Here is a 23,963-nt window from a genome sequence, read left to right as displayed (position 1 = left end):
ACTAAACTCGTCACATGTAATAAACAAAGAGTAAAGGCCTTCATCAGCAAAACAAATATTCGGGACAATTATAAACTATTCCCCATGACTAACTGTTCAAAACAATCAGTTCCTTGACTGTAGAAAGTTCTGGTTAATTTTAATGTTGCAGTTCTTTGGCGTAAATAGATAGCTGTAGCTGGGATAACTCAGGGAAGTTGCTGAGTTAGACTGTGTCGGGTTAAAGGTTAAGAATTGCAAGATCACAAGTGAAGAAGTGCCTTTGGATTATCCTCAGATACTCCATGGAAAGCAGTCATGACTTTAGACAAGTTCCCCTGACTATATCATCAGCGCTGTTCCTATGTCTCCACGAGGGCTGTATTCCCTGGAATTTAGAAGTTTAAGAGTGATTTGACCAAAGCTTTCAAGATATTGAGGTAGAGTAGATAGGGAGAAACTATTTCCACTACAAACCCACAACCGATACTACCTGGAAGGACAAATGCAGCAGACACTCACCATCCCGGCTTAGAAATATATTGTCATTCCCTCACTGTCGCTGGGTCAAAATCCTGGAACTCCCTCCCTAACAGCACTATGGGTGTACCCACACCACATGGACTGCAGCAGTTCAAGAAGGCAGCTCACCACCACCTTCTCAAGGGCAATTAGGGATGGGCAATAAATGCTGGCCTAGTCAGAGATGCCCACATCCCGTAAAACAAATACAAAAAAAATTTTTAAATGGAAACAGAAAATGCTGGAAATACTCAGCAGCATCTGTGGAGAGAGAAGCAGAGTTAATGTTTCAGGTCGATGACCTCTCATTTTGCACTTCAACGATTTCTGTTCGTTGGGGAGTCCAAGACTGGGGGATAGGGTTAAAAAAATTAGAGGTGGACACTTCATGAGTGAAATTAGGAAACATTTCTTCATGCGAAAGGTTCTGGAAATTTTGAACCCTCACCCCTAAGAGGCAGTTGATGCTCAATCAATTGTGAATTTTATATCTGAAATTGATAGATTTTTGTTAATCAGGGGTTTTAAGGGATATGGAGCGAAGGCGGGTAAAATGACTGTGAAACTATTGCCGATTGTCATAAAAACCCATCCAGTTCACCAATGCCCTTGAGGGAACGAAATCTGCCATCATTACCTAGCCTGGCCTACATGTGACTCCAGACCCACAGCAATACAATTGACCCTTAAATGCTCTCTGAGCCACCAGGTTGTATCAAACTGCTGCGAAGCCTAAAAAAAGGGAAGGAACCAGACGGACCACCTTAGGCATTAACCTTAGCACTGGAAGCAACAACTGTAAACCCAGCCATGTTGATCCTGCAAAGTCCTACTGAATAACACCTGGGGGCTAGTGCCAAAACTGGGAGAGCTGCCCCACAGACTAGTCAAGAAACAGCCTGGCATCGTCATCCTCACGGAATCATAACTTACTGACGATGTCCCAGACACCACCATCACCACCCCTGGGTATGTCCTGCCCCATCAGCAGGACAGACCCAACAGAGGTGGTGGCACAGTGGTAGTAAGTCAGGAAGGAGTAGCCCTGGGAGTTTTCAACATCGACTCCGGACCCCATGATGTCTCATGGCATCAGGTCAAACATGGGCAAGGAAACCTCTTGCTGATTACCACTAACCACACACCCCACCCCTCAGCTTATGAACCAGGGCTCCTTGAACACCACTTGGAGGAAGCACTGAGGGTGACAAGGGTGCAGGATGTAGTCTGGGTGGGGGACTTCAATGTCCATCACCAAGAGTGGCTCGGTAACACCATTGCTGATCGAACTGGCTGACTCCTAAAGGACATAGCTCCTAGACTGGGTCTGCAGCAAGTGGTGAGGGAGCCAACAAGAGGGAAAAGCCTACTTAATCTCATCCTCACCAATCTAGCTGTCGCAGATGCATCTGTTCACAACCGCCTTGGTAGGAGTGACCACCTCTAGGAGACGAAGTCCCACCATTGCATTGAGGTTACCTTCTATCTCGACCTCCTCCTGAGGTCCCCAGCATCACAGATGCCAGTCTTCAGCCAATCTGATTCACTCCACATGATATCGAGAAATGGCTGAAGGCACTGTGCAAAGGCCATGGTCCCTGACTACATTCCGGCAATAGTACTAAAGACTTGTGCTCCAGAGCTTGCCATGCCCTTAGCCAAATTGTTCCAGAGCAGTTACAACACTGCCATCTACCCAGCAAGGTGGAAAATTGCCTAGGTATGTCCCGTCCACCAGAAAGCTGGACAAATCCAGCCTGGCCAATTACCACCCCATCAGTCTACTCTCGATCACCAGCAAAGTGATGGATGGGGTTTTTGACAGTGCTATAAAGCAGCACTTACTCAGCAATAACCTGCTCATTGATGCTCAGCATGGCTTCTGCCAGGTTCATTCAGCTCCTGACCTCATTACAGCCTTAGTCCAAACATGGACAAAAGAGCTGAACTCAAGAGGTGAAGTGAGAGTGACTGCCCTTGACACCAAGGCAGCATTTGACCGAGTGTGGCATCAGGGAGCCCTAAAAAAGTTGGAGTCAATGGGAATCAGAGGGGAAACTGTCCACTGGTTGGAGTCATACCTAGCACAAAGAAAGATGGTTGTGGTTGTTGGAGGTCAGTCATCTCAGCTCCAGGACATCACCGCAGGAGTTCCTCAGGATAGTGTCCTGGACCCAACCACCTTCAGCTGCTTCTTCAATAACCTTCCCTCAATCATGAAGTCAGAACTGGGGATATTTGCTGATGATTGCACAATGTTCAGCAACATTCATGGCTCCTCAGATACTGAAGCAGTCCGTGTCCATATGCAGCAAGACCTGGACAACATTCAGGTTTGGGCTGACAAGTGGCAAATAACATTCACACAACAGAAGTGCCAGGCAATAACCATCTCCAACAAGAGAGGATTTAACTATCACCCCTTGACATTCAATGGCAATACCATCGCTGAATCCCCCACTATCAACATCCTAGGGGCTGCCATTGACCAGAAACTGAACTAGATCAACCATATGTATGTTGTGGCTACAAGAGAAGGTCAGAGGCTGCAAATTCTGTGGCAGTAGCTCACATCCTGACTCACCAAAGCCTGTCCACCATCTACAAGGCACAAGTCAGGAGTGTGATGGAATACTCCCCACTTGCCTGGATAAGTGCAGCTCCAACAACACTCAAGAAGCTGGACACCATCCAAGACAAAGCAGCCTGCTTGATTGGCATCCCATCCACCACCTTAAACATTCACTACCTTCACAACTGATGCACAGTGGTGGCAGTATGTACCATCTCAAGATGCGCTGTAAAAATTCACCAAGCCTTCTTTGACAGCACCTTCCAAACCCTTGACCTCTGCCACCTGGAAGGACAAGGGCAGCAGATGCAAGGGAACGCCACCCCTTCAACTTCCCCTCCAAGTCACTCAGCATCCTGACTTGGAACTATATCACTGTTTCTTCACTGTCGCTGGATCAAAATCCTGGTACTCCCTTCCTAACAGCACCGTGGGTGTGCCTACATCACATGGACTGCAGCGGTTCAAGAAGGCGGTTCACCACCACCTTCTCAAGGGCAATTAGGGATGGGCAATAAATTCTGGTCTAGCCAGTGATGCCCACCCCCGTGAAAGAATAGTTTTTTTAAATGGAGCTGGGTTGCAGATCATCCATGATTCCATTGAATGGTGGAACAGGCTTGAGAGAGTAAATGGCCTCCTCCTGTTCCTAGGTTCACTTTCTTCTTAAACATTTACATTCCATCCAGTTTTCCTTCCTCCTTTCTTCTCACCTAAGGACACCAGGGAAGAAATGGCAAAGCTCCACAGCTGTTGCCAGGCGTCTCTTGACTTGAATGCAAGGCATGGGATGAGGTGCCGCAGTCTAACAGGTCTATTCTGCAACTGGCAACTTCTAGTGAAGCTCCACCTTGTCTAGGGAAGCCTCATCATTCCTGTCCCTGTGCTTTACTCTCCTAGGCCTCAGGTCCGTAGCTTGTAGTTTGCTCTTCCCTTCCTCACAATGCCTTGCCCAAAAGGACACTCTTCTCACATGAACCCCCGACAAAGAACTTGCATTTATAAAGCGCCTTTCACAGCCTCAGGATGTCCCAAAGCACGTTACAGCCAATGAAGTGCTTTTTGAAGTTTTGCCATATCGAAAACATGGCAGCCGCTTTGTGCGCACAGCAAGCTCCCACAAACAGTGATGTGTGATAATGGCCTGGTCATCTCATGTTTTTGAGGTGTTGGTTGAGGGATTAAATATTGGGTCAGGACACTGGGAGAGCTACTCCGCCATCTCCTTCACACCGACATCACCTGACCTTTTACATCCAGCAGACAGGGCTATCGGTTTAACATCTCACCTCAAAGGCCACACCTCCGGCAGTGCAGCATTCCCTCGGTACTGCACTGGGAGCGTCAGCCTAGATTTTCTGCCCGAGCCTCTGGAGCCGGACCTGAAGCCACAACATCCCCATTCGGACTCGAGAGAACTACCCTGAGCAAAGGCTGACACGGGGGTGCCTGTTTGAAAATGTTCCTCCCCTCCCTCAGCTGTCGCCCATCGGAGAATTGATGCCCTTCACTTCAAGCGGCAATTATTAGGTTGATTTCAGTATAGTTATAATTGCAAACATATAATCTATGGGTGATAGTTCCACCAGTGACCCACATGCAAGTATAATCTGAGAAGTGCACTCAAATGTACTGATGTGATAATGCAATCACATGCTTATTGAACCATGTTAGGTGTGAAAATATTTCAAAATCCTGCCCAGGTCAATCAGTAGCCATTGAATTATATTCATGTCAACAGAACTCTGAGAATCCTCTCCTGGCTCATGCAATTACAGGGAGGTGCAATTAAAGGGAGATATAATTGAATGCAATGAGCTATAAATGGAAGAGCTTATCCTGCGTGTACAGCTCGCAGGGTTAGGTTCCAGCCAGGAATGATCATTTAAGAATAAAATCTTTGGTGTCCTGCTCGCTGTCAAGGGAGAGACACAATCGGGGAAGGGCTAGGTTTGATCCCAGGCTGAGTTATCTGGTTTCAAGCAGTGCAGGAAACCGGGGAGAATTATTCTTACGCAGCCAGTGTTACAATTTGGAATGCGGGGAAGCAGATTCCTTCGTAACTCTCCAAAAGGAATTTGGCTAAATACTTGTGAAGGGAAAAAGAGTTTTGCAGGGCTATGGCGGGGAGAGTGGGACCAACCGGTTAGCTCATTTAAAGAGCCAGCATAGGTTCAATGGGCCCAATGGCACCATTTGGTGATGAATTGGCTTTGGCGTCCCCGGGCTAAGGATAGAAAGCCGCTGGGTTGCCTGAGCCCCCATGGGGTGTGCCCTATTGGTTTACAGCCAATCCCAGGTCACAAGGTTGCGTATGTAACTTTGAGCCTGGTTGCTGCCCCCTGCTGTCCTCTGGGGGGAAGGGCACCGCAGCACCAAAGAGAAAAACTGCCCTTCTCCTGACTGGACCCCGGAGTGCCTGATGGACGCGGTTTGGTGCAACAACATTCCGTTCCTCCACTTTAATCAGTCCAGGGCTGTTCTTTTGAAGTACATTTTGCCAGAAATGTCATCTTTCAGGTGAAACCTTAAGCCGGAATCCTGACCCTCAGTTGGATGCAGAAGATCCTATGATGCTTTACGGAGGGCAATTCTCCTGGTGACCAGACCAACATTTGTCCCCTAACCGACACCACAGGTTCACTGGCCATCTACCTCACTGCTGTTTGTTGGACCTCACTGTGCATGCAAATTAACTGCCTGTGTTACCATAGTGACTTGCAATTCAAATAATATTTCATTGGCTGTGAAGTGCTTTGGGACATCTGACTACACGGAAGGTGTTATATAAATGCAAGTTTTTCTTTTAACAACCCCTAAGAGACCTACACCATGTGCATGCGAGCAGGCACACACACACACACACACACAAACACACACGTCAGATTTAAGGTTGGCACTGGGTTTATTGTCAAGTGTGGAGCATTTTGCATTTCGACGGTATTCTGCACTCAGCCTTCATTTGCATCTGTCAGCGATTGATTTAAATTGGTGCTGGCAGAGCAACCTGGTGGTCTAATGAGTAACTGGACCATGTGCTGTCTGACATTAAATGGATGGGTTTGGGTTGGGAGTCTGATTTATACCCTGCCCGACTTTACCCTCCATTGGAGCTGGATTAGGTTAAAATCGGGGCAAGAGAATCTGGTAGGCCATTTGGCCATTTCCTACATTGCAACATACATGGCCTATAACTATACACCCTTTGCCCACTCAGAGTCAGACTACCCCAATTTCCACCCTCTTCACCATGATGGCCACCAGATATTCACGTCTGATAGTGTAGGTCCCCCATGCCATTATTTCAATTAATGGACCTTTTCCTGAACCCACAAACTTTGTAGGGAGGTCAGTACTGGAGGTCGGTGCTGGAGGTCAATGCTGGAGGTCGGTGCTGGAGGTCAGTGCTGGAGGTCGGTGCTGGAGGTGCTGGAGGTCGGTGCTGGAGGTCAGTGCTGGAGTTCAGTGCTGGAGGTGCTGGAGGTCGGTGCTGGAGGTCAGTGCTGGAGGTCAGTGCTGGAGGTCAGTGCTGGAGGTCAGTGCTGGAGGTCGGTGCTGGAGGTCAGTGCTGGAGGTCGGTGCTGGAAGTCGGTGCTGGAGGTCGGTGCTGGAGGTTGGTGCTGGAGGTCGGTGCTGGAGGTCAGTGCTGTAGGTCGGTGCTGGAGGTGCTGGAGGTCGGTGCTGGATGTCGGTGCTGGAGGTGCTGGAGGTCGGTGCTGGAGGTCAGTGCTGGAGGTCGGTGCTGGAGGTCGGTGCTGGAGGTCGGTGCTGGAGGTCGGTGCTGGGGGTCGGTGCTGGAGGTCGGTGCTGGAGGTCGGTGCTGGAGGTCGGTGCTGGAGGTCGGTGCTGGTGGTCGGTGCTGGAGGTCGGTGCTGGAGGTCGGTGCTGGAGGTCGGTGCTGGGGGTCGGTGCTGGAGGTCGGTGCTGGAGGTCAGTGCTGGAGGTCGGTGCTGGGGGTCGGTGCTGGTGGTCGGTGCTGGAGGTCGGTGCTGGGGGTCGGTGCTGGAGGTCGGTGCTGGAGGTCGGTGCTGGAGGTCGGTGCTGGAGGTCGGTGCTGGTGGTCGGTGCTGGAGGTCGGTGCTGGAGGTCGGTGCTGGAGGTCGGTGCTGGGGGTCGGTGCTGGAGGTCGGTGCTGGAGGTCGGTGCTGGAGGTCGGTGCTGGAGGTCGGTGCTGGAGGTCGGTGCTGGGGGTCGGTGCTGGAGGTCGGTGCTGGTGGTCGGTGCTGGAAGTCGGTGCTGGAGGTCGGTGCTGGAGGTCGGTGCTGGAGGTCGGTGCTGGAGGTCAGTGCTGTAGGTCGGTGCTGGAGGTGCTGGAGGTCGGTGCTGGATGTCGGTGCTGGAGGTGCTGGAGGTCGGTGCTGGAGGTCAGTGCTGGAGGTCGGTGCTGGAGGTCGGTGCTGGAGGTCGGTGCTGGAGGTCGGTGCTGGAGGTCGGTGCTGGGGGTCGGTGCTGGAGGTCGGTGCTGGAGGTCGGTGCTGGAGGTCGGTGCTGGTAATCAGGGCCCAGAGTTATAGGCTTGCATTTTTTATCTCCTCAATATCTAACAACCTGCATGAAAACGTTCGCACTGCCTTCTCCTTCACTCTGTTGATGATGGTCTTAAACTACATTACCGCAGCAACTACACTTCAAAAATACTTTATTGGCTGTGGAGCACTTTGGAGTGCTGTGTCGTCATGAACAGCATAACATAAATGCGAACCTGTCTTTTCCTTTGGCGCAGGAGGAGGTAACCCAGCTAGGGCCCCTGGGCTGCTGAAAAATGTGCTGTGAGTTAACCTCGAATGAGAATACAATTGGAATAATAACAGAAAATTCTCAGCAGGCCAGGCAGCACCTGTGGAGAGTTCAGCGGTCCATCCATCAGGACTTGGAGTCAGAGGATTTAATAATTTATAAGTAATTACTGAGCCATGAAAAAGTGTAGGGAAAGGAGTGAACAAAATGGAAAAGTCTGTGACAGGGTGGTGGGCTGACAAAAAGGGAGATGGTAACGGGACAATCAAGAAATAAACAATAAGCCTGGAAGAGGTGCAAATGGCAACATCAGAACCATCACCAGCAGCGACTGTCTGAGAAAATGGGAGCCGTGGTTGTGACATGAAGGTTTTGGACACAGTATTGGCACCATCAGGTTGTAAAGCATCCATTCCAAAGATGAGATGTTGTTCCTCGAGCTTGCTTTGAGCTTCATTGGAGCAGGGCAGAGAACTGCGAGTGACGCTGAGAATTAAAGCGATTTGGAAGATCAAGATCACGTTGGGTTTGTTGTGATGCCCACTGACTGGCAAGACTCAATATTCAAGCCATGGATCCAGCATCAATCATACCCATGGCAAGAGCCCAGGACTTTGGAAGACAAGGAGAGAAAATTTGTCAGCAGAAGTGGCTCTAGGAAGAGTAAATAATTACATATCTCGCCCCACCTAGCATAAAATAGTGCAGATAGAGATCAAGGTTCAGCTATCTGATCACATTGATCAGGCTCCTACTGCCTTGCGGGGGTGGAGGGGGCAAAGTAACATCACCGTGGTAACATAAGTAACATCAGAACTCAGAAAGTGATGCAACTTCTGAAAGCAAAAGTCAATACCTTGCCTTTTAAAGTTTCCTGCCAGCAAAAAAAACTATATTGTGGTGGGGGGAGAGGGGGAGAGGGGTCGAGGGGGGAGGGGTTGGCTATCTAAGGAAACAGATAAACCAATAAATCAGCTCAGTGTGTGTGGTCAAGAATTGTTTGGGACCTCATGAACTTTCTGAATGTTCCCTAAATCAACCTTTGGGATAACCTCACCTGCCTCTGAGGGACAAGTTAGCTTCCCTTTGAATCTAAAGCCGTGCTATGTGAGCTAAGGGAGGGTGTCCACTTAATCGGAAGATTATGGTCAGGCTCTCTTTGGTGTATAATTTATTTGGTCTATTTTTCCTCAAAACAGTCTTTGCGTTCAGCTAAAGAGACAAGTGCACTCAGTGGGGTGCTTAAACTGTCTTGGCTGTTGCCAACCAGTTTGACTCCTTCAACAGCTCTCTGTCACACCGAAGATCGCTAGTTGAATTGTGTCTCCTGTGAAATTGGATTCCGCTCATTTTTCTGTCAGTTTAAAAGGATGGCTGCTTTTCCAATTAAATCACAGCTTTGAGAGAAGAACAGCTCCAATGGAACCCTAGCTCAATATTCCTGAAGGTAGACCCTTAATCAACCAGAACATGGCAGCTCTCTGTGCATTATCTCTGTGGCATCCCTGTCAGACCCCCTATGCCACCAGTTACTATATGCTTTCCAGGTCTCCCAAATACAGAGGAGGATCCCAGTAGCAGTATCCCCTGACAGCACTTTCTGAACCCCCTAACATCTTTCACCTAAAAAGGCAAGGGCAGCAAGTCCATGGGAACACCCAAGGGCCAACACTTTCCTCTCCAAGTCACGTTCCAACCCTGCTAAGGAGTATATTGACATTCCTTCAACATTGCTGGCTTGGAATCCTAGAGTTCTCTCTTTAACAGTGCCACGGCAGCACTTTCACCTCATGAGCTGCCGCAGTTCAAGAAGGCGGCTCACCACCATCTTCTCGTGCAAAGAGGGACGGGCAGTAAATGTTGGCCTTGCCTATGACAACCATCACCCAAGAAGTTTCTTTTAAGATACACCTAATGTAGCAGTGCCTGTTCCCTACTCCCAACCCTTTAGTGTCAGCCATGCCTCAGTTGGCACTCTCGCCTCTCAGTCAGAAGGCCACGCTTTCGCGTCCCACAAAGCCTGGGATGACACTCCACTGCAGTACTGAGGGAGTGCCACACTGTCTGAGTTGCCCTGTATCAGATGAGATGTATAACCGAGGACCTCTCTGCCCTCTCGGGTGCATTAGTTCGAAGACGAGCAGGGAAATTATCCCCAGCGTCATGTCCAATACTCATCCCTCAACCACCATCACTAAAACAGACTACCCAATCATTGCCACATTGCTGTTTGTGGGATCTTGCTATGCACAAATTGGCAAGTTTCTACAGTGCTGCAGTGACTACACTTCAAAAATATTTAATTTAGTTGAAGAGCAGTTGGTAATGTCCTGAAAGGTGCTATAAAAATGCAAATTCTTTTTTTCCTCTTGCTTTTACAAAGGAGCCGCCTGGCAGCAGTGCTCTGATGTCTTGCCTAGAGAACTGTCACCATTAGAAGGCGAAGATGAGTGACAGTGCAGCCCCGCATCTGAAGCCCTGTTTGATGACTGCCACACAAGGTGAAGAAGGTGGTCCTCTTTGTCAGAACATGGCGCCAATGAAAGCGTGGAACCAGGATGGAGGTTGAACCAGCCGCTCTGCTGCACGGCAGCTGCAAGTGTCCTGGTATTAAATGCCACGACTCCGCATCTGGCACTCTCCACGTTCGGACAGCAGGTACCCGGTCACCAGCGGGCGGGTGTGACAATGCTGCAGGTACACTGTCTGGATAATAGCTCGCGCTGCTAACTATGGAGCCCTGGCTGTCGATCAGCCTCACATGCCTCTCACTTGCTGAAAAAACACTGGGTCAGATAGCAGAATTTTTCATCATTCTGAAGAAGGAATTTGAAGAAGAGTTCATTTTAATGTAAAAGCCGTGTGTGCTCACACGGGTTGAAAGAAAAAGACCCTAGATGAAGGGCCATTGATATGAAAAATGGAAATTGGTTTTCCCCAGATAGAAAACACTAAACGATTTGTTACCTCGTCCGGGCTATTAGGAAACAATACCTTAGTCTTCAATTAGAAAATCCTTTGGGCTGCATCTGTGGAATGGGAGATAACAAGGGTGAAGCAGACACCGGAAAGATTAACAGGCAGCAAAGTCCAACAGATAGACTAGAATGGCAGAAGACCACAAGGAGAGGAGATGTCACCTTGGGCTGTAAGACAGAGTGCAGTAGAGTTAATTTTTGTTATTTATTCTTTCGTGGGATGTGGGCGTCGCTGGCTGGGCCCAGCATTTATTGTCCATCCCTAATTACCTTTGAGAAGGTGGTGGGTGAGCTGCCTTCTTGAACCGCTGCAGCCCATGTGGTGTAGGTATACCCACGGTGCTGTTAGGGAGGGAGTTCCAGGATTTTGACCCAGCACATATTCTCTGGGCTGGATTTTTTGGCCCCACCCCGCTAGGAGGATCTTCCAGACCCACCTAAGTCAATGGACTTTTGGCTGGCTCACCGCATCTGTCACCGCGGGACTAGTGGAAAATCCCCGCCCATGTAACGTAAGTAAGATGCAGTGGATTAACATGGTGTGTTCATTACTTTTATATCGTTGCATGAAAATAGGTTGTATCCATTAAAATCTGCTCCGAGCTATTACTCTGTGCGTTCACCTTATTGTGGAATCAAGCAGTTTGGTGACTCAAGTCAAGCCTTACCTCCCTCATTAAAGTTAGCTCAGTCTATCTGCAGGGAGATTGAAGGAATAAAGGCGTGAATGGCAGAGAACTGTGGATCGAGCCATCGACTGTACTCAAGATGGAGATCAATGGATTTTTGGATTAAGGGAATCACAGGATATGGGGATCGGGTGGAAAAGTGGAATTGAGATTGAAGTTCAGCCATGATCGTATAGATTGGTGGAACAGGCTCGAGAGGTTATCTGGCTGGGCTACTCCTGCTTCTACTTGTTATATTCTTATGTTCTTAGAGACTCAGGCCACCAGGGGGTACAATTGTTACACACTGAGTCTATCTACAGTGCAAATAGAGGTGGACCAACCCGTATAAAAGCAAATTGCTCAGAACCACTCGCATGACACAGCGACTGATGTCATCGAATCCGAGATTTGTAACCGGGTGCTCCCACAAACTACCTGGCATTGCAGTTGACTATCTGAGTACTGGTGGCTGGTCATGCTGGCTCTTGTGCAGCCTGGTCTGCTTGTTCTCCCTGCAATGGTCGCCTCCCCCTTCCTCCTCTTCCTAAGCACCACAGCGAGGGGAATTCCCTCTGACATGCCCAGAAATTAGGGAAGTGGTGCTGCAATCCAAAAAAAAAAAGGAGAGTAATTGGGACTGTTAAAAAGCCAGAGAAGGGAATATCAGAGAAAGGATCGGAATCTGTCTGCTGACCTCCCAGCTAGTAACCTAGAGGCTGATTTTCTTTGTGACCCAACTAAAAATAAGTGAAGTGGGTTCAAACCTGACGCCAAAAGAAAGACTTGCATTTATCCAGAGCTTTTCATAACCGCCAGACATCTCAAAGCACTTAGATAAAAGCAAAATACTGCAGATGCTGGAAATCTGAAACAAAAATAAAAATCGCTGGAAAAACCCAGCAGGCCCGACAGCATCTGCGGAGAGGAACACAGTTAACGTTTCGAGTCCGCGTGACTCTTCGTCGTTCTGGTGAAGAGTCATACGGACTCGAAACGTTAACTGTGTTCCTCTCCGCAGATGCTGTCGGTCCCGCTGAGTTTTTCTAGCTATTTTTATTTTTGTCTCAAAGCACTTCACAGCCAACGTAGCACTTTTTGAAGTATTTTCACTGTAGTAATGGAGGAAATGAGGCAACCAATTTGCGCACAGCAAGTTCCCACAAACCGAAATGAGATAATGACCAGTTAATCTGTTTTTGTGACGTTGGTTGAGGGACAAATGTTGGCCAGGACTCAACTCACCAGCTTTCCTTCAAAATGGTACCATGGGAGCTTTTACATTCACCTGAGCAAACCAGCAGGACAGTTTAATGCCTCATCTGAAAGACAGCTGTTATGGCTGGATGTGGAGGGACAAACTGGTTCCCATCTATTCAGCCTCCTTGGTTGCTCGCAACAAAGGTTTTTAAATGTTTTTTCCACGTGGATGTTTTTTTCCAATCCAAATGTATTTACTTTTTAAAAAGGAGCCAATCAAACCAGGTTTTCCTGGGTCAAAGAAAGAGTGAGTTTATTTGCGACTAAATCTGAGGAAAAATAATAAGAGACGCAATGACATACACACACACAGATCTCAGGAGTAAGAAAAGTTAGAGTCCAAATAAAAGTTGAAAGAATATATGATTAAGCCCTTTGCTTGTCCTTGAGACGTGGATTGTTAAATGTTGTGGCCATTAGAAGTTAGCTGGTTCCCTTTAAAACCCTGGAGTTGAATTGAAGCACTTTGTTGGAGACAATTTTCTTCCTTTAAACCTGTGATCTGTCTCCCAGAAACCAATGGGTTTCTTTTGAGATTCTTTCCAATGGACAGTCACTACCTCCTGGGCTGGATTTTTATACTGTCGGGATAGGGCTTTTCTTAATTTAAGAGAGAGAGATTCCTCACTGCTCCCTTCAGCAGTTTTTTTCCAGATGACTTCAATGGCTTCTCTCTGTGCCTGGCTTGGCAAAACCAGTTCTTAAAAACCTCCTGTCTGTATATTCCTAAAAAGGAATTTGATTAACATGCCTTACAGTCATTGTTGTAGAACAAGTAATCACATTTTGATCTTTCATCTCTGAAACTTTTGACACATTTCAGGATAGTAGAAAGCAACGGAAGATGGGGTTCTGATGAAGAGTCATACGGACTCGAAATGTTGTGTTCCTCTCCACAGATGCTGTCAGACTTGCTGAGTTTTTCCAGCTATTTTTGTTTTTGTTTCAGATTTCCAGCATCCGCAGTATTTTGCTTTTATATTATTAAAGAAGATGGGGTCATTTCATCCTACACAGGAGGTTTGAGTGTCAGTTCGGTGTATCTGGCTGATTAGCAGTTCTCATTGCCTTTATCGTTGATTAAAATTCAGCACTTTGCATTTCTAATCTCTTCCTTAGTTAGAGTGTTGGATTTTGATGTCTGTAGGTTTCCTTTGAAATGTCTCTTTCTTCACACTTTCTCTCAGAGGGGGTTCTTGTTTGCTTTTCTCACCTTCACCTTGGAAGGTGGCCATGCATTTTAAAGCAGCTTGCTGTCTCTTTAAAAAGTACCGAATATCCAGTCAGTTGAAAGTTGTTTTTAAAATCATTTTTTGCAAATAAAGGGGCATTTTCATGACACAGCATGTCCGACAGTGCAGGACTCCCTGAGTGCTTTACTGGAGCGTCAGTTTAGATTTTTGCATTTAATTCCTGGAGTGGAACTTAAACCAGGAACCTGAGCAACTCAGCAGCAAGAATGCAAACCGCTGAGTCTAAATTGGAGCTAGACCATTTAGGGGTGACATCAGAAAGGGCTTTTTCACACAAAGGGTAGTGCCAATCTGGAACTCACTCCCTCAGGAGGCTGTTAGTGCTGACATTTTCCAAGACTGACATTGGTCATTTTTATCTTGTTAAGGGTATCAGTGGGACTAAGGTGGGGAAAAGGAGTTAAGGCCAAGATCCATCATGATATAATTGAATAGTGGAACAGGAATGAGGGGCTGAATGGCTTAATGCTGTCTTTTCAGTTTGTGTAAAGGAAATATGAAAGGGATCCTTTGGTTTATAAAGGAAATTGTTCAGTACTGCCATAGCTTGTTGAAAGGGGGTAGGATAACTGATCAGAAGCCCATCATGTGGTGAATTTTTTTATCTTTCTTTCATGGGATGTGAGCATTGCTGGCAAGGCTAGCAATTGTTGCTCACTCTGATTGTCCTTGAACTGCAGGCAGCAAAGAGTCAACCACATTGCTGTTGCTTTGGAGTTACATGTAAGCCAGGTAAGGATAGCAGATTTCCTTTCCCTGAAGGAAGGAAGGTAGTGAACCAGATGGGTTTTTGCAGCAATCAATGATAGGTTAAAAGCAAAATACTGCGGATGCTGGAAATCAGAAACATAAACAAAAATAGCTGGAAAAACTCAGCAGGTCTGACAGCATCTGCGGAGAGGAACACAGTTAACGTTTCGAGTCCGTATGACTCTTCATCAGAACTAAGGAAATATAGAAATGTGGTGAAATATAAGCTGGTTGAGGGGGGTGGGACAGGTAGAGCTGGATAGAGGGTCAGTGATAGGCGGAGGCAAAGAAGAGATTGCCAAAGATGTCATAGACAAAAGGGTGTTGATATGATGATAGGTTCATGGTCACCATTACTGAGGCTAGCTTTAGATTCCAGGTTTTATTAATTTAATTCAAATTCCACCAGCCACATTGTGGGATTTGAATCCCCCCCGCCACCTCCCCCTCCCCCTGCCGAATATTAGCCCAGGCTGCTGGATTACTAACGCAGTGACATTACCACTACTCCACCAAACACTTTATGAGGTGACTCCACCAAGTCTAGGATTCTTAGTTGTGCCTATACTGTCCAGCCAATCAGAGTGATAGAATCTTCCTCACAATCTACTACCTTATGATTCATTGTTCGATTTCCTATTTCCTGCCAAACTTTCCTTTTCAGGTTGACCATAGGCACATTATAGCTACACTCTCGTGTTACGCCCAGTTGGAATGTACTCTGGGGCCCTACGTCGGACCCTGATGAATGGGATTTGCAAGCAGATCCCAGGAGATCTGTCAGGTCATCAGATCCCTCTCCATGCGTGATCAAATTTCCATTGACTCATTAGCACCTTATTTCTGTTGCTCTACATTATTGCAACCAGTTTTTGCATCAATAGCATTTTCCCATTTTGGTACCGAACACAGCTTGCGTTAGGTGGGTGTGGAAGGGAATGGTGGAGGGCAGGGGGGTGGGGGTGGGAAGTCCTGGGAAAGTGTGTTGATATTTTCAGGGGATCCGGGGAGTCTGTTAGAAAACTATTTAAGTCACAGGTTGATAGAAGTTACAGTACAGGAGGAGGCCATTCTGCCCATCAGGCCAAGTGCCAGTTTGAACTTACCCTGTTGCCTCAGTTGACTGCTGGGTTTGTTTACTTTCTGCTTCCCTTCTCAAGTGCTGGCCCAGTCTCCAGTTAACAGGCCCTGGCGGACTGCACTTCACTCGGGACTTTGAGGTTTCTTTGCCCACCTTGCTTCGGGCAGCACTCGCGGGCATCAGCACCAGGCTTCACAGGCAGCACCCCATCACTAATAGGGGGGCTCACGGGTAGATCTCTACCTACCAGGCCAGCCAAATGTGGGTGGTTTTTCAATGGCTGCAGGGCTAGGTCTTGCTTGGGGAAGGGGGAGAAGTGGCCTCAGGCAAGGGAAGAGGCTGCAGGGCGAGGGCTGTACTGGGGAATGAGGGTAACCCAGGGTGTGTTGGGGGAGGCTCATGTTGATCTGTGCTAGTGGCCTCAAGATGGTGAGGGCTGAGGAGGCAGCCTCCAGAGGAGGTGAGGCCAGATGGACATGTGAGGGTGTGTGTGTGACAATGGATGGTGATGTCCCTTGAGCTGGTAGTGAGTGAGATGCCAGTGAGTGTGTGATGGGCTTGAGTGTGTGAGTTTAGGGTGATGAGATGGTTGCCTTACCCTGGCTGCACGGATGAGATCATTCATCCTCTATCTGCGCTGGATGGCCAACCTCTTCTGTGCAGCATTGGCACTGACCACCGCCTGCCATGCTGGATTGGTGATGCCGCTACCCATGCTGCGGCCAGGGCGGGGGGTAGAGGACATCATGGCGGGCCTCCACAGCGACCAAATCACTTTCCAGTGACTTGTCATTAAACCTTTTGCCTTTAGTAGACACCTTCCCTGCAGTAGTCGTGGGCTGGAAGCGCTGAGATGTGTGCGTGAGGCTGGGCTTTAAATATGGAGCCCGGTGTGATGGCCACGGCGAGCGAACGAGGGCCTGTCTGCCATGGAAACCGTGTGTTTCCAGGGAATGCGGCGGGTTTGGGACGATGCGGCGTGAAAACCCACCGTCGCGGCTCGTTTTACCCGTCCGCTACCTTACACTTAATGCAAATCTGGGACGATTCCACCCAAAATCTTGGCTTCAGTAGCCAGTTTTAGTGAAACGTTCCCTGCTAAATAACCCTAAGCAAAATGCTGCGGATGCTGGAAATCTAGAACAAAAACTAAAATGACCTGGAAAAAAACTCAGCAGGTCTGACAGCATCTGCGGAGAGGGAGACCATTGAAGGGTCATCCAGACTCGAAAGGTCAGCTGTGACCCTCTCCACGGATGCTGTCAGACCTGCTGAGTTTTTCCAGGTCATTTTGTTTCTGCTAAGTAACCCTCTTGTGTGGAAGGGCTCCTTAACATCACTCTTTATTTTTGCAGTGAGTAGCAACAGCAACAGCCAGCATTTATACAATGCTTCTTCAACGCAGAGGAGTGCCCTCAAGGTGCACGCAGAGGGTGTAAGGCAGATGTGGAGGTTGGAAACGACAATTAAAGATGCTATCGAAGGAAAGGAGAGAGGTGGCAAAGGCAAATTGAGTGTTAATCACAGAAAACCCTGGTCCATTTGTGCTGGCAGCAAGTGCTCGCACATGAGGCAGTATTCAGGCTCCTCTGGAGAATTGGGTGAGTGGGTGGGAAGGGAAGAGCTGGAGGCCTTAACTTTTCTCATCGCTGTGTGTTTATAGGTGTGTTAGGAGATGGGTGGCATTTGCGTGTGTGGGTGTGTAGGGAAGTCTGTGAGTGTTTGTGTGTGTGTGTGTATGTGTGTGTAGGTGTGCCTGTTGTGGGTGCTTGTTGTAGGTGTGGGCGGGTGTTCTTTTGCAGGTAGAATTGTGTGTCTGCATTTGTGTTTGCAACAGGGTGGAGGTGTGGATCTGCGTTCATGGGTATGTGTGTTTGTGTGTGTGTGTTTGTGTGGATGTCTGTGTGTTTGTGGGTATGTGTTTGTGTGGATGTCTGTGTGTTTGTGGGGATGTGTGTGTTTGTGTGTTTGTGTGGGTGTGTGTGTTTGTGGGTATGTGTGTGTGTTTGTGAGTGTGTGTTTGTGGGTATGTGTTTTTGTCTGTGTGTGTGTGTGTGTGTGTGTGTGTTTGTGGGTATGTGTTTTTGTCTGTGTGTGTGTGTGTGTGTGTGTGTTTGTGGGTATGTGTGTGTGTGTGTGTGTGTGTGTTTGTGTGTGTGTCTGTGTGTGTTTGTGTCTATGTATGGGTGTGTCCCTACCAGAAAACTTTGACAGAATTCTGCACGCAACAGCATTAACTCGCATTCATTTGCGAAATTCTTTGCTTGAAAGGGATTTTTAAATGATCAATTGAAATCTGAAAGTAATCAAGTGAAGCAACTGACCTGAAACCACATCAGTTGCGAACATTTATTTGCTTGCAACCATAGGAACCACACCAATTGTGAACAGCAACTGTTCACCTGACATCATTGGTGTTAAACCCTCATGGATCAGTGATCGGCTAGATCCAGAGTGTGCTCACAGCAAGTACTGGCCTGTTTCAGCTCTCACATAGAGAATGTTGTTGGAAATTAACTAAGTCCCTCATGCAGCTTGTACTTGGAAATTTGTCCCTGTTAAGTGCATGTACCAGCAATTAGTACTGACAAGCCCGCTAGTGCGGCTCCCAGTTACCAGTATCACAGGGTATTGAGATAGAGTTAGGCAAAATATAGATATTAGGTAGAATTGATTTAGGACCTTAAACTTTAGAATTGAATAAATGGTTACAATTTGTTTATGGGCAGAACAGAGCTAAAATGTTTTTACCCATTTTTACACACACACACAAACACACACGCACACAAACACACGCACACATGCACACACACGCACACATACACACACACGCACATGCACACAAGCACACACATGCACACACACACATACACACAAGCACACACGTGCACACACACACACACACACACACGCACACAAACACACACACACCCACCCCTCTGAATTTAAATTGAATTTAGTTGACTTCGTTCTCTCTCCCCTTGTCCAGTTTGACTCCATTCTCTTTCTCCTTGTCCAGCCTCTTCCCACCTACATCCACGAATCCTCTGATGCCCTACATCATATCATCAATTTCCAGTTCCCTGGCCCGAACCACCTCCTCTTCACCATGGACGTCCAATCCTCCTACACCTCCATCCCCCACCGGGATGGTCTGAGGGCTCTCCGCTTCTTCCTCGAACAGAGGCCCAAACAATCCCCATCCACCACTACTCTCCTCCGTCTGGCTGAACTTGTTCTCTCACTGAACAATTTCTCCTTAAACTCATCTCACTTCCTCCAAATAAAAGGTGTGGCTATGGGTACCCGCATGGGCCCCAGCTATGCCTGTCTCTTTATGGGGTATGTGGAATATTCCTTGTTCCAGTCCTACTCCGGCTCCCTCCCACAACTCTTTCTCCGGTACATCGATGATTGCTTCGGTGCGGCTTCATGCTCTCGTCTGGACCTGGAAAAATTTATTAGTTTTGCTTCCAATTTCCACCCCTCCATCATTTTCACATGGTCCATCACTGACACCTTCCCTCCATTTCCTTGACCTCTCTGTCTCAATTTCTGGTGATAGACTGTCCACCAATATTCATTACAAGCCTACCGACTCCCACAGCTACCTCGACTACCGCTCCTCACACCTCGCTTCCTATAAGGACTCCATCCCATTCTCTCAGTTCCTTCACCTCTGTCTCATCTGTTCTGATGATGCCACTTTCCAAAACAGTTCCTCTGACATGTCTTCCTTCTTCCTTAACCGAGGTTTTCACCCACTGTGGTTGACAGGGCCCTCAACCGTGTCCGACCCATCTCCCGTGCATCCGCACTCACACCTTCCTCTCCCTCCCAGAACCATGATAGGGTCCATCTTGTCTTCACTTATCACCCCACCAGCCTCCGCATTCAAAGGATCATCCTCCGTCATTTTCGCCAACTCCAGCATGATACCACCACCAAACTCATCTTCCCTTCACCCCCACTGGCGGCATTCTGTAGGGACTGTTCCCTCTGGGACACCCTGGTCCACTCCTCCATCACCCCAACACCTCACCCCCGTCCCACGGCACCTTCCCATGCAATCGCAGAAGGTGCAACACCTGCCCCTTTACTCCCCCCCTCCTCACCGTCCAATGGCCCAAACACTCCTTTCAAGTGAAGCAGCACTTCACTTGCACTTCCCTCAATTTAGTCTATTGCATTCGCTGCTCCCAATGCGGTTTCCTCTACATTGGAGAGACCAAACGCAGACTGGGTGACCGCTTTGCGGAACACCTTCGGTCTGTCTGCAAGCATGACCCAGACCTCCCTGTCGCTTGCCATTTCAACACTCCACCCTGCTCTCGTGTCCCCATGTCCGCCCTTGACCTGCTGCAATGTTCCAGTGAAGCTCAACGCAAACTGGAGGAACAGCATCTCATCTTCCGACTAGGCACTTTACAGCCTTCCGGACTGAATATTGAGTTCAACAACTTCAGATCATGAACTCTCTCCTCCATCCCCACCCCCTTTTTGATCCCCTTTGTTCAGATATTTATTTTTAAATTTTTACATATCCATTTTTTATTTTTTTATTTTTATATATACATTTTTTCCAACCTATTTCTATTATTAATTTTAAAATTTATTTCTATTCATTGTTTTATCCCCACCTTTTGGCCTATTTTGATCTTTTCTCCCACACCACCCCCTTCCCCCCACCCCACCCCCACTAGGGCCTCTGTCACTTGCTCGTTCTGCTTTCTACTCTTAATGTCACCATTAGCACATTCCTTAGATAATATCACTACCGTCAACACCCCTTTGTCCTTTTGTCTATGACATCTTTGGCAATCTCTCCTTTGCCTCCACCTATCACTGGTCCTCTATCCAGCTCCACCAGTCCCACCACCCCCCCTTAAACAGTTTATATTTCACCACATTTCTACTTCTCTTTAGTTCTGTTGAAGAGTCATTCGGACTTGAAACGTTAACTGTGTTCCTCCCCGCAGATGCTGTCAGACCTGCTGAGTTTTTCCAGCATTTTTGTTTTTGTTTCTGATTTTAAAGACAGCTGAAGTATTTCTGTGTTTAGAATTAAAGCAGAATTTTAAAAATCCTTTTTCAGGCGGAGGTATCAGGTATGGACCAGTATCAAGACTAGTGGGGTAGCTCACCACCCTCCCCACATATACCCAACCCCCAATTCTCCAATGTCCAACCCCCCCAATCCCCCCTATCCAATCCTACAACCCCACCCCCCCATCCTAGCCGTCACCCCCTACCCACCATCCCTACACCTCCATGCACCCGACAGCCCACCCCTCTAACTCACCACCCCCGTAACACACAAACAGCCAAAACCCGCCACCCACTACCCCTCACCACCTCTCCCCAACCCCACAGCAGCGCCCTGCGCCCCACCCCCACCCCCTCTAAACCCCCACCCCATCCTAGCTCCCATCCCCCATATCACACAAACAGCCAAAACCCGCCACCCACTGCCCCTGGTCACCTCTGCTCAACCTACTCCTACCCCTCAACCCCACCCCTCCATACCCCACCCCTCCATACCCCAATACCCCTGCCTCCCTAACCCTTCAAACCCCCTCAGGCACCCAGGCCCTCGACACTCCACAGCTCCTCCATCCCCTCTACATCCCCAGCCTCCCACCCCCTCTACAACCCCCACCCATCTACAGCCCCTCCACCGCCTCAACAAATCCCCATGGGCTAGGAGGAGTGAGGGTGGGGTAGAGGGAGGGAGGGTGGACAGGAGGGTTAGAGAGAAAGAGGGAGGGAGGAGAAGAGAGATGGAGGGAGGAAGGGGAGAAGGGTAGTGATAGAGAGGGAGGGAGGGTATAGGAGGAGAGGTAGAGGGAGGAAGGGGTGGAGGGAGGGAAGGGGAGGGAGGAGTAGAAGGAGGGAGGGAGGGAGAAAGACAGGAGCAGGGAGAGAGAGGGTGGGGAGAGAGAGAGAGAGGTAGGGATGGAGGTGCAGTGAGAAGGAGAGAGAGAGAGGAGGAGAGCGAGGGAGGGATAGAGAACAAGAGAGAGGGGGAGAGGGAAAGAGGGAGGGGGTGGAGAGAGAGAGAGGGAGGGAGGAAGAGTACAGAATGGGAGAGTGGGAGGGGTAGGGGGAGAGAGGGTGAGGGTAGAGAGAGAGAGGGAGGGGTAAAGAAAGGGAGAGAGGGAGGTGTAGGAGGAGAGGTAGAGGGAGGGAGGGGTGGAGGGACGGAAGGCAGAGGGAGGGGTAGAGGGAGGGAGGGAGGAAGGAAAGAGAAGAGAGAGGGAGGGAGGGAAGGAGGTGGAGAGGGAGGGAGGGGGAGAGAGAGGGACAGGGAGAGAGGGAGGGAGGGGAAGAGAGAGGGAGGGAGGTGGAGAGTGATGGAGGGGAAGAGATAGGGAGGGACAGGGAGAGAGGGAGGGTAGAGAGAGAGGGAGTAGGGGGAGGGAGGGTAGAGAGAAGGAGAGGGAGGAAGGGAGGTGTAGTGAGAAAGGGAGAGAGAGAGGAGGAGAGTGAGGGAAGGGTAGAGAGCAAGAGAGAGGGGGAGAAGGAGGAGTATAGAGAGAGAGGGAGGAGGTAGAGAGAGAGAAGGAGGGAGGGGGTAGAGAGAGAGGGAGGTGGAGAGGGATGAAGTGGGAGAGAGAGGAAGGGACAGGGAGGGTGGAGAGAGAGAGAGTGAATGGGGGAAGGAGGGGTAGGGAGAGAGAGAGAGGGAGCGAGGGAGGGAGGATGGGGAAAGAGAGGAAGAGGGAGGGGGGAGAGAGGGAGGGAGGGGTAGAGAGAGAGAGAGTAAGGGGGTCGGTAAAGTGAGAAAGAGAGAGGGAGGGAGCGGTAGAGGGAAGGGTAGAAAGGGAGAGGGATGGGGGTGGTGGAGAAGGAGGGAGGGAAGGAGGGGTAGAGAGGGTGGAGTAGAAAGGGAGGGGGAGAAGTAGAGAGGGAGGGAGAGAAGTAGAGAGGGAGGGGGAGAAGTAGAGAGGGAGGGTGAGAAGTAGAGAAGGAGGGGGAGAAGTAGAGGGGGAGGGGGAGAAGTAGAGAGGGAGGGGGAGATGTAGAGGGGGAGGGGGAGAAGTAGAGAGGGAGGGGGAGAAGTAGAGAGGGAGGGGGAGAAGTAGAGAAGGAGGGGGAGAAGTAGAGGGGGAGGGGGAGAAGTAGAGAGGGAGGTGGAGAAGTAGAGAGGGAAGGGGAGAAATAGAGAGGGAGGGGGAGAAGTAGAGAGGGAGGGGGAGAAATAGAGAGGGAGGGGGAGAAGTAGAGAGGGAGGGGGAGAAATAGAGAGGGAGGGGGAGAAGTAGAGAGGGAGGGGGAGGGTTAGAGAGGGAGGGGGTGGGGTAGAGAGAGGGATGGTTGTTTGTGGGCTGACACAATCCCGTGTAGGTATATTTCTGGCAGGCCTGAGGGGGGAGGGGAAGGGTCCGGGCCGTCAGAGTTGGGTGCTGGGTGCTGGGTGTTGGGTGCTGGGTGTTGGGTGTTGGGTGCTGGGTGTTGGGTGCTGGGTGTTGGGTGTTGGGTGCCGGGTGTTGGGTGCTGGGTGTTGGGTGCTGGGTGTAGGGTGTTGGGTGCTGGGTGTTGGGTGCTGGGTGTTGGGTGCTGGGTGTTGGGTGTTGGGTGTTGGGTGCTGGGTGTTCGGTGTTGGGTGTTGGGTGCTGGGTGTTGGGTGTTGGGTGCTGGGTGTTGGGTTCTGAGTGCTGGGTATTGGGTGCTGGGTGTTGGCTGCTGGGTGCTGGGTGTTGGGTGTTGGGTGTTGGGTGTTGGGTGCTGGGTGTTGGGTGCTGGGTGTTGGGTGCTGGGTGTTGGGTGTTGGGTGCTGGGTGTTGGGTGCTGGGTGTAGGGTGTTGGGTGCTGGGTGTTGGGTGTTGGGTGTTGGGTGCTGGGTGTTGGGTGTTGGGTGCTGGGTGTAGGGTGTTGGGTGTTGGGTGCTGGGTGTTGGGTGTTGGGTGTTGGGTGTTGGGTGCTGGGTGCTGGGTGTTGGGTGTTGGGTGTTGGGTGTTGGGTGTTGGGTGCTGGGTGTTGGGTGCTGGGTGTTGGGTGTTGGGTGTTGGGCGTTGGGTGTTGGGTGCTGGGTGTTGGGTGCTGGGTGTTGGGTGCTGGGTGTTGGGTGTTGGGTGCTGGGTGCTGGGTGCTGGGTGTTGGATGCTGGGTATTGGGTGCTGGGTGTTGGATGCTGGGTGTTGCTGGCTTACAGCAGAGGAA

The sequence above is a fragment of the Cetorhinus maximus genome, chromosome 6 (genome assembly GCF_964194155.1).
Source record: "Cetorhinus maximus chromosome 6, sCetMax3.hap1.1, whole genome shotgun sequence".
Lineage (NCBI taxonomy): Eukaryota > Metazoa > Chordata > Chondrichthyes > Lamniformes > Cetorhinidae > Cetorhinus > Cetorhinus maximus.
The sequence above is the reverse complement of the archived record's forward strand: the minus strand, read 5'-3'. Positions refer to the sequence as shown.